This window comes from Engystomops pustulosus, chromosome 3 (genome assembly GCF_040894005.1).
Source record: "Engystomops pustulosus chromosome 3, aEngPut4.maternal, whole genome shotgun sequence".
NCBI classification, from domain to species: Eukaryota; Metazoa; Chordata; class Amphibia; order Anura; family Leptodactylidae; genus Engystomops; species Engystomops pustulosus.
This window is the reverse complement of record NC_092413.1, coordinates 162,102,268-162,119,453: the sequence shown is the minus strand read 5'-3', so window position 1 is coordinate 162,119,453 and position 17,186 is coordinate 162,102,268. Positions and strand designations below refer to the sequence as shown.

The 17,186-nt window shown below is 40.2% G+C and overlaps 1 protein-coding gene across 1 annotated transcript in view; it reads right to left on the bottom strand.

Annotated features, from left to right (window-relative positions):
- Nucleotides 1-13,452, bottom strand: part of PLD1 (phospholipase D1) — a 169,348-nt gene extending 155,896 nt beyond the window's left edge. The window contains exon 1 of the mRNA XM_072142797.1: nt 13,304-13,452. The gene's annotated coding sequence lies outside the window, so the exon portion shown is untranslated. The remainder of the gene's footprint in view (nt 1-13,303) is intronic.
- Nucleotides 13,453-17,186: the final 3,734 nt, after the last annotated feature.

The following is a 17,186-nucleotide window of genomic DNA, read 5'->3' as shown; positions in this document are numbered from 1 at the left end:
TAGTATACAGCCTGCCAGCCCCCAGTAGTATACAGCCTGCCAGCCCCCATGTAGTATTTAGCAGCCCCTAGTAGTATACAGCAAGCCCCTAGTACTATACATCAGCCACCAGTAGTATACAGCAGCCCCTAGTAGTATACATCAAGCCCCTAGTAGTATACAGCAAGCCCCTAGTAGTATACAGCAGCCCTAGTAGTATACAGCAGCCCCTTGTAGTATACAGCAAGCCCCTAGTAGTATACAGCAGCCCCCAGTAGTATACAGCAGCCCCTAGTAGTATACAGCCTGCCCCCAGTAGTATACAACAGCCCCTAATAGTATACAGCAGCCCCTAATAGTATACAGCAAGCCCCTAGTAGTATACAGCAGCCCCTAATAGTATACAGCAAGCCCCTAGTAGTATACAGCAAGCCCCTAGTAGTATACAGCAAGCCCCTAGTAGTATACAGCAAGCCCCTAGTAGTATACAGCAGCCCTAGTAGTATACAGCAGCCCCTAGTAGTATACAGCAGCCCCTAGTAGTATACAGCCTGCCCCCAGTAGTATACAGCAGCCCCTAATAGTATACAGCAGCCCCTAATAGTATACAGCAAGCCCCTAGTAGTATACAGCAGCCCCTAATAGTATACAGCAAGCCCCTAGTAGTATACAGCAAGCCCCTAGTAGTATACAGCAGCCCCTTGCAGTATACAGCAAGCCCCTAGTAGTATACAGCAGCCCCCCAGTAGTATACAGCAGCCCCCAGTAGTATACAGCAGCCCCTAGTAGTATACAGCAGCCCCTTGTAGAATACAGCAGCCCCTTGTAGTATACAGCAAGCCCCTAGTAGTATACAGCAGCCCCCAGTAGTATACAGCAGCCCCTAGTAGTATACAGCAGCCCCCAGTAGTATACAGCAGCCTGCCCCCACGGACCTTAAAAAAATAAACTTAAATACTCACCCTCCGATGTCAGCGCGGCTCCCCGATGTCGGTGCGGCTTATCGATGTCCCCGTTGTCAGCGCGCCCCGTCTTCTTTCTTCTCCGCGGCTCCTCTTCTTTCTTCCGGCATGCACGCGCCCATGTTTTCTTCTAGCATGCGCATACTATGACGCGACCGCTGCTGACATCATAGTGTGCGCGGCCGCGTCCATGCTGGAAGAAAGAAGAGAGAAGAGCCGCGGAGAGGAAAGAAGACGGGACGCGCTGACATCGGTAAGCCGCGCCGACATCGAGGAGTCGCGCTGACGTCGGAGGGTGAGTATTTAAGTTTATTTTTTTTAACTGGGAAATTTTTTTTTTTATAATAGACTCATGTATAAGCCGAGGGGACGTTTTTCAGCACATTTTTTGTGCTGAAAAACTCGGCTTATACACGAGTATATACGGTACATATAATCATTATATAGAGGTATGAAAAATGGGCAGACTCTGGCACCAAATTGTGGGGATTATTAAGATGTTATGATAAGTTGGAACCATGGGGGATGGGACACGCTCAATTTTGCCTATGCCAGTCACTCCACTTAAAGATTTAAATATTTTTTTTATCACAAATCTTTAGATCTTGGGATATAAAATAATTTTGCCTATTATCTTGAGCAGTTTCTTTGATATCCTCCTCAGTTTGGCCGATTCCTGAAGTAGTAATGCCTCCAGGCTGTGCTGATAAGCACAGTGAAACTGTATTGTAAGCACAGAATAGTGAGGTAACTATCTCCCCTGTTCTCTATCAGTTCCTCCATCATAGTCTGTTATTCTACAGAACTTTCTCTGTCTCTTTCTGCTACTCATGCTGGGTCATACACTCCTCTACAACCTCCCCTCACACCTTCTGCTCTCTGGTCACTTTCTTCACAACTGAGAAGTTATTAACCCTTAGAACTGGCAGAGGAACACAATGTAGGCATTATCTAATTGTTTTTAAAGGGGGGTCACAATGAGAATTTAGTAAAAAAAATCATTATGACGTTGGAGTTAATCTTTAAGTTCAGAGGGAAAATGATAAATGCTCCAGGTGGTTATGCAAAGATAATATAAATCATTGCGTTGCTTTCATTATTGCACAATTTTCCCCTTCCACCTACACTTTATTTCATGTGTCCTTCCCACTTGAGAATTTTAAGAATACTTTGAGAAAGGAATGCCTTGAGAAAGGACTGTTATGAGAAAGTTATGATCTCCCTATTACCAACCATTGCAGTAGTCTCTAATAAGTACACATTAGTTGATGAAGCATCATACTTTGCACTCACAGAACAGTAATTAGTTCTTTGGCAGAAATGTGAGAATTCACAGGAGGAGATATATCAATTATTTTGCTTTCTACACCAGTTGTAATACCATCTATGTTGGAATGAGATGCACATAATTAATTTAAATTCATCTCTTGCCCTCCATGGACCAGAGGATGAAACCTACATGAGATAGTAGTGGGAATAGATTTGAGTGGTAAGTTGCTTCAGTTCCTGAAATATAGTCCGATTTTTGATCAGTGGTAGACCATGCCCCTCCTGTAAAGCTTTGCCCACTCTCCAATCACTTTTGTGACATTTGTGAATATATATCATACCCGTTGACTGTCACAGGATGCAGAATGCCTACAGCCTACCAGAAATATCCGGTTATTTTTTTTATCAATCTCTGAAATAGGTTGTAATTATAAGACAACAGGAACAGGAACAGACACATAAATGAGCCCTCTCCATAGACGGTAAGTCTCTGCTGAATATTGCAAAGCTGCCAGGGGCTTCAATCTTGGTGACGATCGTGGCTTCCCGTGAGGGAGCAGCGATCGGCAGCCACGACACCCTGAGGTCTTCCGAAGACCCGAGGCTGTTTCGTTTTAACCCATTCATTACAATGTGTGATTTGCACATTTTCATGAATGAGGTGGAAAATCCCCATATACTGCCATACTGTAGTAAAAACATAAAACATCAAATCACCCCCCTTTCCCTAGAACTGATATAAATATAAATGAACAGTAAAAATCATAAACACTTAGGGATATCCATGTCCGAAAATGCCCGATCTATCAAAATATAAAAAACGTTTTTTACTGCTTTTAACCCCGTACCGGCAAATACGGCCAGAGTCGCTATTAAATAAAAAATAGAAAAAGTGATCAAAAGGCCGTACAGTCATATAAATAGTAGCACTGAAAACGTCACAAAATGGCATCACCCACAGCTCCGTACACCAAAGTATGAAAAAGTTATTAGGGCCAGAAGATTGCAAAATAAAAAAAATTGTACAGGGGGTTTTAGCTTTTGTAAATGAATGGAAACATTATAAAACCTATACAAATTTGGTATTCCCGTAATCATACCGACCTAAAGAATAAAGTAGACCTGTCATTTTGGGCACACAGTGAAATCCGTAAAATCCAAGCCCACAAGAAAATGGCGCAAATGCGTTTTTTCACCAATTTCACTGCATTTGAATTTTTTTCCCGCTTCCCAGTACACGGCATGGAATACCCAATACCATCACTATGAAGTGTAATTTGTTATGCAGAAACCAAGTCATCACACAGCTCTTTACATGTAAAAATAAAAAAGTAAAAAACAAAATAGAAATGAAAAAGCAAAAAAGGCCCATAGCATTAAGGAGTTAAAACTAAATCAGTGGAAATTTGAATGTTTCTCTTAGACTTCTGTTATTATAGTTTTAGTTGCAGAAGATAAAGGTGTGAATGCAGTGTGTATTGGGGCTTATGCATTATTTATGTATTTAGTTCACCAATCTTTTTCCTAGACCAATTATTTTCCAAGTTCTCCCCCCACTTGTAGGATTTTGTTCAGGTTATCAAGACCTCAACACTCTAAAAACAGATAGATAATGGTTAATTAACTTTGTATGAAATTGTCCTTAGAGTGTGCTTAAGGCAGGGAACTTAGTGACAGAGATTGATGTGTGTGATGACAAGCCATGCTATACAGCCTGCGAATGGATAAATGAACCAGTATGTTAAATTGTATGTCTATTTAGTTTTTCAGGTAACAAAAATGGCCCCACTGTCTGTAAGTATGTAACTTATAAAGTAATAGAACTCCACTTTTATGCACAAAGTATATGCAGGCAGACATGATGCCATTGCCTGCTGGGCTGAGTTTATAACTCTGAAGATGTATCTACAGAGCCAAGTAATAGCTAGATACAAAGATCTATAATTGCAGATCAATAATGCACTGTGCCATTTATCTCAGTATTCCACATTGCCAGTTTCATAAAGGAAAAATGTTTTCCTTAGAGTGACCATGAAATAATACAGAACGCATTACAAAAATATCTTAAATCATTAAAAAGGATACTAATACCTTATCTGTAGTTATTCCTTAATGCATCATAATGATATAAAAACTTTTCCATTAGGCACAACTCCATACAACTAGCAAATTTAAATAAATTGAACCCATAAATAGTCAAGTAGCATGTTGTTCTGTTCATTTCGGGGAACGACAAGTGGTCTGACGGGGATAAATTTGACCCTATCGGACCCCCCTTCTGGTGATCTGTGGGGTTCTCGTAACTGAGACCTCACCAATCCTTTGGATAGGGCCTAACTTGTCTTGTGGGAAAACCCCTTTAACCCATCAGTGCAGGTGTAATATATATGTTAAAGGCAAAATAAGAGAAGTAAACGCCTGCAACTAATACTACTACTAACAACAAAACCCAAACAAGAAGATACAAAAACACCACAAAAGACCAGCTGGCTAACAAGGTGAAATTGAAACTTGGTCACAATCTAATATTCATTTATCCCATACTATCATAGGAGGCGAATGAAAGCTTCTATACCTAATTGATAGTAGTAGAATTCATTCTTGCAGTAATACAGAGAGTGTGTAGTATTAGTATGGGGTACCTCTATGTTGCTATGGTTAACAGCAGTCACATCCACTTGATGGACCTAAATTAGTCCACATTTACAGTAACTGAACAGGAGTCCTCTAGTGTCCTGGGCATCCTAGGTGTCCTAGGATGCATTTGTTGATTTGCAGGTATCTGGAGAGTTCAGCTTTAGAGGGTTGCTCCAGCCGGTGGCAGTCTTACCACACTCCCCGATGAAGAAAGCCGTTCTAGCGTTTGAAACTGGTTGGAGGATTTCATACTCATTTTGACCTTCCATACTCACAGGCCCGGGGTCAGCACCCAGCTGACCCGGGCAAGTGCCGGGGCCCCAGAGCACCAAAGTGGCCCACAACGATATATTTCTTGCCTGCGCGCCGGTGGGCGGAGAGGTAGTGGGACGAGCCCCCTGCCCTACCCACCTTACATGTGGTCCGCCCCACTCTGCCAACCAACCTCAACCTTCGCGCATTGTGTCCTGCGGGGCCCGCTTGCTTCGCGTACAGCCTGCCTGCACACCTCGCGACCTGCCGGCCTGTACACCTCACGACCTGCCTGGCCCGTCTGCGCGCCTCACAAGGCTGTCCATCTTCTCCTATGCGGGATGTGTGTATACTGTGTGTGTGTATAAATCTGTAGACACGTGTATGAGTGTAAATATGATTGTGATTGTGTAAAAACATGCATGTGTTTTTAAGGAAACTGTCTGCTATGGAGCCTATTACGCTCCTAATCAGAAAATTGAATTACATCAGCGACGGCATCCTTGTTGCCGATGTAATTGAAATATGATTGTCTCTTACTGTGTCTGAGCTCAGGTGGCAGGGTCATGCCGCCACATGAGTTCACTGTTAAGGGGCCCACTGAGGCTCTATCGCCCAGGGGCCCACTGAAACCTGGAGCCGGCCCTGCATACTCATGTGACGTCACTTGAAGCACAATTTTGCTACTAGCCTCAATAATTGAGCTGGAAGCTGGACTCTCTAGATACCTGTGAATCACCATCTGTACCATCTAGAGGACTCCTGTTCAGTTGCTGTAACTGTGGAATAATTTGGGTCACATCACGTGGATGTGACTGCTGTTAACCACAGCGGCATACAGGTACCCCATAATACGCACACCCTGTCTTACAACAAGAATCTACATTACTATATACCTACATCTACATCAATTAGGTATATAGTATAGCTTTCATTTGCTTCCTACAGTAGTAGGCGTTAAATAGATATTAGATTGTGATAAATAGAAGGTTCAATTAAATTTCACCTTGTTAGCCAGGTGGTCTTTGTGGTGTTTTCTTTAGCTTCTTGTTTCGGTTTTGTTGTTAAATACATAGGATTTCTCCTTAACATTAGGTATTTCCCTTAACCTGTCAGAGCAGGAGTTATATATATGTTATACAAATGGTTTTTTTTTATATATACATTGCATTTATTTGCAAGATATTAGTGACTGGCAAACAGCATAAATGTCCAGCACTCTCTGATGAGGTAAAAATCTTGTATAACTTTATTTCCGTTTCTTTAAAAGTCCATTAGCGTCGTTGTATGGGGAGATGTAGTCTATGTTAATGGACTTTTAAAGAAACGGAAATAAAGTTATACAAGATTTTTACCTCATTGGAGAGTGCTGGACGTTTTTCCTGTTTGTTGGATTCCTCCTGGGTCTTGCGTTGGTCCGTGCATGGCATCATTAAGAGGAGGGTGAGTGAAGAGCTGGTTCATTGATTTGTTATGGATATTAGTTACTTGGGTCGGGGTACCCAGCCCACGCCAGCACAGACCTTTTAATGTAATTTTGTGATCTGTGTCTCAACCTGCGGTGCGCCAGTGGTTACATATATTCTACTTACTAGAACTTGTATCATAGATATTTAACTTTGAGGTGGGGTGTCTAGCCACATTTTATGCAGTCCACCCACGCCATTGTTCTTTCATTCTCTGTATATCACAAGAAAATAAACTTCAGCCTAGTCGTTTTGTCATTTGACATTTCTTCTAACATTTTAATACATATGGCTTGGTTTTATGTGATTGTTAAACAACTTCTTGTGGAATCATAGAAATCAGTTCCTGTGAGAGTAAAACTAGCAATAGACTTTTTTCAGTAAAACTTAAACAGAATCTACCATTTGTTTTTATAAATTATGAACCAAACATACCTTGAGAATGCTGTAGCTATACTGATGCAGAAACATATCTTGTTTAATCCCTGAACCGAGTGTTTTTTCTCAAAAAACCACACACCAATTATGGGTGTCAGCGGTGGGTGTTAGCTACATAATGAGCTCTCTGTATATGCCCTTAGGAAATTATTATTACAGTTTTCAGAGTTTGGTGCTGTAGCCTTTCATCTCTCTCCTTCACCTCTATCTAGGCCTCTGTGCAGCTGGTATAGCTATCCAAGCCATAAGTTGTCCCCTGGGTTACCCTCATTATCATATAGGGAATGATTAATAAAACATGAGTAGGTAACTTGTCTTAAGTAAAAAAAAAAAAATATCTCTGGATGCATATCGGTCTTTGTAATGCAATATTTATGGACCCAAATGTATAACTTAAATATTTCAGTATTGGGGCCCTTGCACATGGACATTATTTTCGCTCTTTCCACAAACTAGGGCTTGTAGTTCAGTTTTTACATTGTGTTTGTCACCAATTTTTTACCTTCTTTCTCAACCATGAGCTATAAAAACCTCCTTTGCGTCTTCTGTATGTCATCAGTTTCTGTGGAACCGCAAAAAGTGGAGGCTGGCTAAATGATGTCACTGCAAGATATCTCAAGTTGGAGGTGTTTATGACATTTATTTAAATAAAACTTAAAAAAAATAATTTTTTCTCTGTCTATTTACCTAACGAATTCATTAAAGGGGTAGTCCAGGATCTTAAAAAGGTATATATGACTTGGGTGGAGCTATGAGAACAATAAACATCTTGTACGTATACTCATACCGCGGTGCTGTAAGCTACTGCCAAGGCTCTGTTTGCTCACAGAGGCTGGAGGTGCCATCCAGACTACTGCTGTGCGCCTTCTACTGCATTAGTTTCATGTGGCAGTGGTCGGGGTGGCACCTCCAGCCTCTGTAAACTAACTTATACACGGCGGTAATGTATCGTGCCACAGGAGACCCGGAGCACTGGAGAGGTAAGTATAAGATGTTTATTTCTTTCATAGCTCCACCAAGCCATATATTGTATTTATTTTTTTTTTTTAATTCCAGACAACAACTTTAATGAAATAGTTAGGTAAACAGACTCGGACAAATATATTTTTTTAAGGTTTCATTTAAATAAAAGTCATAGATGATACAAGGATAAATATTCTTTAATTGGGACAATTTCTTTCTGCTCAGCAAGTGTTCCTTTTCTTTACTAACATATTTTATTTCAAATTGTGGCTGCTAATAATAAATGATGACCCCCTTTCCCCCATTGGTAAAAGTGCCAAGCATATGATGCATGTTTTTTTTTTATTTCATTTTTAGAAAGAAAGTTAAGTGCATAATATGCACATGTGTTAATATTTGCATTGTATGATAGTTCCATTTCCTTTGTGCTAAGTAAATATTGTTATTGTTTGGCTTTCTGTCTACAGGTGGAGGTGCCTCTGGCCTATTTCTGGTGGGGGAAGAAGAAGCAGTGTTACTAGAAAACTTTTAAAAATAAATACTAGATGAATGTTCATTAGTTTATATCTAATCCCTACGAGGTAGCTTTAACTGTGTTTCTAATTTCTCATACCTCCTGACCTCTAGACACGGATAGAGTTGAATACAGTGATAATGCAGAGAACGAGCAGCTCTGCGTGTAGCAAGGCCAGCAGGAACGATGATATGACATCATCCCACCTGCTAGCTTTAGTTCAGGGAATGTGGCGATTTAAGTATCTGGTGTTTATTATTTCTTTATTAACACCTTAAGGACCCCACAAAATGCCCTTCAGGACACAGACCTTTTTTATGTTTTTCCCTGCTCAAATTCCAAAAGACATAACTTTTAATTTTTTTAATCTGACATGGGCATATGAGGACTTTGTATTTTGTATTTTTTATTTGTATTTTCCAATGGGTCAATTTTTATAGCAAAAATAGCATGATGATTCAAATTTATTAACTCTTTCCTGCACCGAACAGAATAAAACAGCTGTTTTTCAATTAACGCTTTTATGCAGCTCAGTATAATAAATATAATAAAATTACTCTGTAGGTTGGTTACTCCGAGCTATAACTTTTTTATTCCTCAATCAAAAGTGTATTATTAGAGCTTGTTTATTTCAGGAAAAGGTAACGGTTACATTGGTATTATTAAAGGGTACATCAGCCTTTTTGACTGCTTTCTATTATATTTTTTTGGGGAGGTAGGAACCAAAAAAATTGCAAATTTCAACCCCTTACCGACATGTGACATAATACTACGTCCCATGCCGGATGCGGGTGCATGGAGAGGACTCATGGGCAACTTTAAAGCGAGATGTAAATTGGCTGTAAAAGGTCAAGGAAGCAGAGAGTTTAACACTGAAGTCAAGCTCACTTCGCCTCCAAATAGCCCCTTCATTGTAACTTATGCTCCTGCATCCAAAGACATCACTAACCAGATCTCCTGAAAGAGGCGGGAAAGATGGGGAAAGCTTGATTTTAGTGTTATAGTCTCCGTCTCCTTTAACCCCTTCCCGGGTCCGGGTGCATGGAGAGGGCTCGCGGGCCAAGCCCTCTCCATAGCCAGTAAGTCTTTGCTGCATATCGCGGGCGCTTTCACCACGATCGCCGCCGGCAATGCTGCCGGAGGCTTCAGAAAGATGGCGACGCCATCTTGCCGCGGATCATCGCTCCCCGATGGCGTCACGGGGAGCGGTGATCCGTTGCCATGACAGCTTCGGGCCTCACGGAGGCCCGAAGCTGTCTCCTTTTAACCCATTCATTACAATGTGCTATCAGCACATTGTAATGAATGAGGAGCAAAATCCCCATATACTGCCATATTGCAGTATGGCAGTATATGGTAGGATCGATCAGACAACCTAGGGTTAAAGTACCCTAGGGAGTCTGAAAAATAGTAAAAGTAAAAGTAAAAAAAAGTAAAAAAAAAATATTATAATAAAAAAAACCCTAAAAATTCAAATCACCCCCCTTTCCCTAGAGCTGATATTAATATTAATAAACAGTAAAAATCATAAACACATTAGGTATCGCCGCGTCTGAAAATGTCCGATCTATCAAAATATAATAACGGTTTTTCGCTGCGTTTAACCCCATAACGGAAAATAGCGTCCAAAGTCAAAAATTTAATTTTTTTGCCATTTTGGAAAATATAAAAAAATTAATAAAAAGTGATCAAAAGGTCGCACAGTCCTAAAAATGATAGCAATGAAAATGCCATCAAAAGTCGCAAAAAATGACACCACCCACAGCTCCGTACACCAAAGTATGAAGAAGTTATTGCCGCCAGAAGATGGCAAAATAAAAAAAAAAAAATTTGTACAGGAGGTTTTAATTTTTTTAAATGTATGAAAACATTATAAAACCTATACAAATTTGGTATCCACATAATCTTAGCAGCCCAAAGAATAAAGTAGACATGTCATTTGGGGCACACAGTGAAAGCTGTAAAATCCAAGCCCACAAGAAAATGTCGCAAATGTGTTTTTTCACCATTTTCACTGCATTTAGAATTTTTTTCCTGCTTCCCAGTACGCACCATGGAATATTAAATACCATCACTACGAAGTGCAATTTGTTACGCAGAAAATAAGCCATAACACAGCTCTTTTGTGGAAAAATAAAAAAGTTATAGATTTTTGAAGGTGGAGAGTGAAAAATGGAAGTGAAAAAACTAAAAAAGGCCAAGTCGTTAAGGTATGAGTAGTCAGAACCCTCACAGATATGTTTCAGCATACAGAATTTTAGCCACCCTATGATAATACATGACTGAGATGTCATATAAATAAAATATCATAAAAATATAATGTCCTTCCTTTCACCCCGGGTCTACTCATTCATGCTACAGAGCCCAGGCATGTATATACTGCCTGAGGCCTGCTAAGAGCTCCTGAGTTATAGGCAAAGGCCAGTCAGAAGATTACTGACAAGCTCCTAGCACTATAATGAATTGGCAAATAGATATCAGGTAGTACTTGCATGTGGTTGTACATTGGTAGGACCCATTAAAAGATTTTACTGGTGGGCCCGAGACACTCCAGAAAGAAAAGAAAGTTGATTGGCACACACTAGGTCCGTTAAAATTCTTTAGCAGCTTTATTCATCCATAGTAGGTACAATGCAAGTGAAGGCAGATGCAAGATAAGGTTCTGTTCACATCTACATCTGACGCGTTTCAGACCATTAGGTCCTTAGTCATATGACTAAGCAGCTTTATTCATCCATAGTAGGTACAATACAAGTGAAGGCAGATGCAAGGATAAGGTGCTGGTCACATCTACACTGACGCGTTTCAGACCAATAGGTCCTTAGTCATATGAAACGCGTCAGATGTAGATGTGAACAGCCTTATCCTTGCATCTGCCTTCACTTTCATTGTACCTACTATGGATGAATAAAGCTGCTAAAGAATTTTAACGGTCCTAGTGAGTGCCAATCAACTTTCTTTTCTTTCTATTGCTACGAGAGTGGAGACCCTCCCCAGATTGTGCACCTGGTGGTGAGCGATCCTGATTTTCCTTTTCCCTAGACCCTCCAGTCTGACACTGAGCGCCATGATATCCCACTGCGCCTTACAAATTGTGGGGTGAATATCCAAACAGAATTTAAAGGAAACCAATCAGCAGAAATTTACTTCATATGCCCTATCAGTACGTTGGCAAGCAGCTTCATTTTCCAGATCATGTTTCTTTTCTGGCCTAGCCAGAAAATCAATTCTGAACAGAGATGTAAAATGCTTGTATAACGGCCTGGAGGCAGAGCGTTCAGTTATGAAGTCAAGCTATTCCCACCACAAAATGCCCCGTCAGTCCATGTTCCATAAGTATCCGTCTTTCCTAAAGTCTGGTGCATGATGTCAGTCACAGAAGAGGTGGGGAGAGCTTGACATCAGTGCTAAACTCTCCTCCACCATGGCTAGTTTCTATGGGCGTCAATTTGTTGAATTGGCTGTTTGCCGATGTCTGGGTCACACATGCCGAACCTGAAGAGAAACATTGGGTCTGCTAATCTCTAGCCATTAGTACAAACAATCTGTATAAGGGTGATGCTCACAAGAGCTAACAATGAAAACGTTTATTTATGAATACAAATGCTAGTGAAATTATAGAGGTTTTCTCAAGGTTTTTCTTTTGTACTGATGAAACTGCAAGTGACCCCACAATAACTGCAACTTCTACTCAATTGTTCAATACTATTTACAAATCAAACACTGCTTTGTGTACCACATGAAGGGGCTGCTTGCTGTACCTCTTCATGTCAAACTATATTGACAAATTAAAGTGAATGTAATATCAAATCCACTAAAAATAATATATCTCTTAAAGTGGAAAATTATAAAAAATGTTCCATTTCGACGCAGGTAAGATCTCCTTCCACATCTATGGAAGGTAACAGAGATATTGATTGAATATTTATTCCCTTTAATATTGTGGTGACTTTTGACTGACTTGACCAATCATATTCATAAAGTGGATTTATTATTATTCTTTATATATTCAAGTTTTCATTTAGGTATTGGTTACATTCTACGATCATAGTGCTTGGTTGATACATTTTTATATACAACTCAACAGTTTTCTGTCAGACCAATTTACTATTTACCATTCACCATTGTATGTTGATGTTGAACTAAGTGGACAGAAATGGACACATCTAGACTACACGACGAGTATTTCGGCGGATTACGGTTGTAGAATAGTCATGATTCTATGAAATGAGCACAACACACATGCATTGTACTGTCCGGTAGTGAGTCCATGAAAGATTTCTTACCCTATAAGCACTGATTACATTTCCTAATGTACATACATCCATAAATATAAATAAAATAAAGAATTATTATTAAATGAGGTTGTGTGGACATAGATTTCTATGGGTGTCATATTTTGTGACAAGGGTCCAGAATAAATATGAATGCATAGATACAATAAGTAGATAAGTTACTTTCTCCAAACTTAGTATTGCTTTGTGTTATTGACTATGTTGCTGTACAGTTCCTGAAACAAAATAGTTCTTTGCGGTGTCAACTTACATGTAGCCAATAACATACAACATTTCTGCACTGTTTCTCTATTAAAACCATTAGACATAAGACAGAGACTTCCAATTTACATTCGCACTGTGGCCAGATCCCCTCTGCACACACATACTCACACATACAGAAGAGCTTAGTACAGAACAGATGTGTTCTGATGCCACACAATGCCAAACATAAGGACTCCTCCCTCCTCTTATACAGCTCCTGCATTGCAGTACAAGGCTGGTGTGTTGCCCAGCAATGTGCCCCTTTCAGTAGTAAATATTGTATACCTGTGTGTCAGCCAGTCCCGGGTGTAGCAGGCAGTGGCGGGGGATGTGGTGCAGCAGCTGCTGGCTGCAACCTGCTCTGTGCTGCAGGGCGATAGATATCCGGATACAGTGACACACCCGCTAACACAATACACTGCTGCACTTCTCAGTGGGACCTCAGTCACTCTGCTTCTTACATGGGTCTAGTGACTTATCTGAGGGGGATTATCCCTTAGCTGGATGCAGGAGACTTTAACTGTTTCACACCCACAGCTTAGCCACCCTTTATGCATCTTGAAACTTCTTTACAGTTATACAGAACTTTATTTCTTAACCAAAGTATACATCCTGCAATGATCTGGCAGGAACTATTGCCACATTAGTCCCTTCTGACAATGTTACCCCATTGTCTCAAGTGGGAAGACAAAACCGCAACTGGAACTTTATTTCAGTACCACAACAATGCATTTGTTTCAAGTAAAGTATAGGAACCTAAGCAGTAGCTGCACAAATGTATCGGTCAGAGATTTAGCCCTCAGAACATTGCCTGAAACTTAGCCAAATTTTTTAAACTTTATTCAGTCGGACTGAGGTTGCTCCATTGGTCCTGCAAATTGGTGTATATACAGTATAACTCCCTCTAATCCTCGAAAACACAGATTTTGCATGAAAAGCTCCTATCTTATTTAGTAAGTTTTTTCATTTTCCCTCACCTGTTCCTCCTCCCAAAGCCCTTGGATGATAGACAGCTGTCATTCTGACGGATTAGTCTGAAGCGAAGCAGAAACGATTGAAAAATGGAAACTTTATAGCAAATGTACGAACCAATAAATAGAGGCCCACATTTACTAAGATGAGTGCAGTCTGTACTATATGCAATTTCCCCGTGTATAGTGAAGAGGGCGCCAGATTCAGGATTTCTGGCGCACGTTCTACATAAATCTGGTGCCCCTTGCACTGCCCTGACACAGTGCACCAACTTTTTTTGGTGCACCTTCAACATGGGGAATGCAACACACTTCTGTTGGACTTTGCAATGTAAGTGTGGCACACTGTCCGACTGAGCACCGGATCGCCCCTTTTAAAGCAAAAATCTGTGTTGTGTGAAGAATAGTGCAGCCGCGACACAAAAAGGTCACATGTGACAAATATGTGGTGAAGACACTTCTCTAATACATGTGCAAGCAGTTTGCACTGAAAAGAACGTGCAAAGTCTGACGGAAAACTGGCGCAAGCATCTTAGTAAATGTGGGCCAGAGTCGCTTATATAAGATTATAGCAAGATCTTGTCAGATAAGTCAGATTCATAGCATTGCACGATATTGGGATAAATTGTATCCTGTGAAGATTAGTGTGAAGAGAATCCAGACATCAGAACTGTCTTGCAAGTTTTAGGAGCGAGCTAACGGTAGCATGTCACGAGTCTATCGGTTTTCTTAGGATATATGATGTGTCTTTACACCTCTAAGTACTGAAACAAGTTCTAAGAAAGCAGGAAATAAGAAATCATGTGTCTTTGTGTCTACACAGAGCAGGCGATTGACAAAGGGAGGGACATGAATGTAAAAATATGAAGCTCTTATGTACATCTACAACACCCTCCATTGTTTGTATTTGTGTCACTGTGATATCGGGCTGTTTGCATTGCCACAGTTACAAGTTAGTAATGTGACAAGGCTGTGAATGCTGCAAGATAATAAGCCTAATTCTTAGGAGACTGGGAAAATTTCCCTTTGTATTTAAAATGAAAAATTGCTAAATCCAAATGGATCATTAATGGAGATCTACCTTCAAAATCAAACATGATAAACCAGGGACACTTATTCATAGATTTAAGCAACAGGACTGTGGTAATCTTATTATATTTGTTATTCATGGCCTCCTTCCTTCTAAAACCAATTGTTATAATTATGCTAATGAGCTGAAGTGCTCCTGGTAATTTTACCAGATCTCCTCCGTGCTGCAGCTTCACAGGCTGTCCTAGTGTGCACGGAGCCCTCCCCCCCTACTTCCTGTGCTGCAATGAGATTACATAAAGAAGAAGTTCTGATGGTGCAGAGGGGGAGGGGACAATTTAACAGGCTGTGAACCTGCAGCATGGAGGGTCTCTGGTAACACTCCCAGGAGCCCTTAAGGCTCATTAACATTTTTGTATTTTATTTTAGAAGGAGGATATGGATAACAAATCATGCTTGATTTTGATGGTATATTTTCCTTTTAGCTGCTCCCATAATGGCCAGTGTGGTAGAGAGATGCTGATAGCAGGCATGGACCCAGGTACTCACTCGAGATCAGGTGGCAAAAGAGGAGTTAGAGTTCTGCAGCAGCTCCAGCTCATTTTATGTAAAACCAGACATGGTTGACAGATTTCTGAAGTGCAACTATTAAAAAAGGTGTACATGTAGGTGCAAATTGATTCTGGTACTTGAAATCTGTGTATGTTAGTGGAGGTAGGACTGTTAGAATTGCATTTATATTCCAGGATTGTGGGTGGACCTTGGCTACTTATGTTTAAGATCTTAAATGATAGCCCTGACCTTTAAATCAGAGCAGTAGCAGGCTTCAGGTTGGATATTACAGCATGGAGGAGGGGCTGGGGAGCAATTTGAATGTGCAGATCAAAGAACACAGCATGGTTAGGACTGTACCCCAGTGTTCCAATTCCAGCTACAATCCTGGAATATAAAACATTCTTCACAGTCGTGCTACTGCTAACCACACAAAATGCCATTGTAATATTGCATACATTGTAACATTGCATGGTCAAAACTGCTACTAGACTCCCTTCAACACCTCCTCACTATATTAAATGTGAAGTGCCTAAAATGCACCTAAAGAAATACAAATATACCACCTGTCTACATAATTTTTTTTTGTTTAAATGTCTTTGCATTTCTGAAAAAAAAATCTCTTAACTGTAAAACAAGGCATCACCTGCACTAATACACATGAACAAACATAGCTGATCTCAAGAAATGTAAAGATCATAACAACACATAAAACACCTCTACATAAGGGATCTAATACAATTGTAACATAAATTGGATCAGATTTAGTACAGTACCGGCACTTTTTTAAACATAATCAGATCAGGACACATAACAATATGTATGTAATGGAAAATGAAAGTACTTGCCAGGAAAGTGCATAGAAATATTATCTGCTCCATAGTAAAATCCAAAAGTTCATAAGTCATTAAAGTCATATCCATCACAAGAACGTATCCATTAGTCTGTAGCCACATGGAGCAATTGTTCATAGCATTCAGCTCAGTCAGGCAAATGGATTTTACATATAGTAAATGCTTCCTTATACTATGGGGCAGATTTATCAAGCAGTCTGAAAGTCAGAATATTTCCAGTTGCCCATGGCAACCAATCACAGCTCAGCTTTCATTTCACCAGTGCTCATGAATATTTTAAAGGGGAGCTGTGATTGGTTGCCATGGGCAATTGGAAATATTCTGACTTTCAGACTGCTTGATAAATCTGCCCCAATAAGTCAAATAATGGAATGAGTTAATATACAACAATACAATGTTTGTGGCTTCATGCACATTATTATGCTGACTATGGTAAAAACCCATATTAAGCTTATTGTTTCACTATTATAAAAGTATTTGACCCTTTCAGATTCATATGTGTCACACTGAATGGTTACTCATTTCTAAAGGCTATTCTCATCTTGGAAACCAATGGCATATGGAGACAATTTGTTATAAATGTCTGACAGATGCAGGTACAAATTTTAAGACACATCTATATCTAGAACACGGGTACTTTGATAACCATCTCTGTCCCCCAACTGTAGTGGCCAGAGAGTCTTTCTACATTTTCTCCTATGGGACTTCAGAGAAGAGCCAAGCAGGGAAGCCAGGGGCTGCATCCTACAGACATGACTTAAA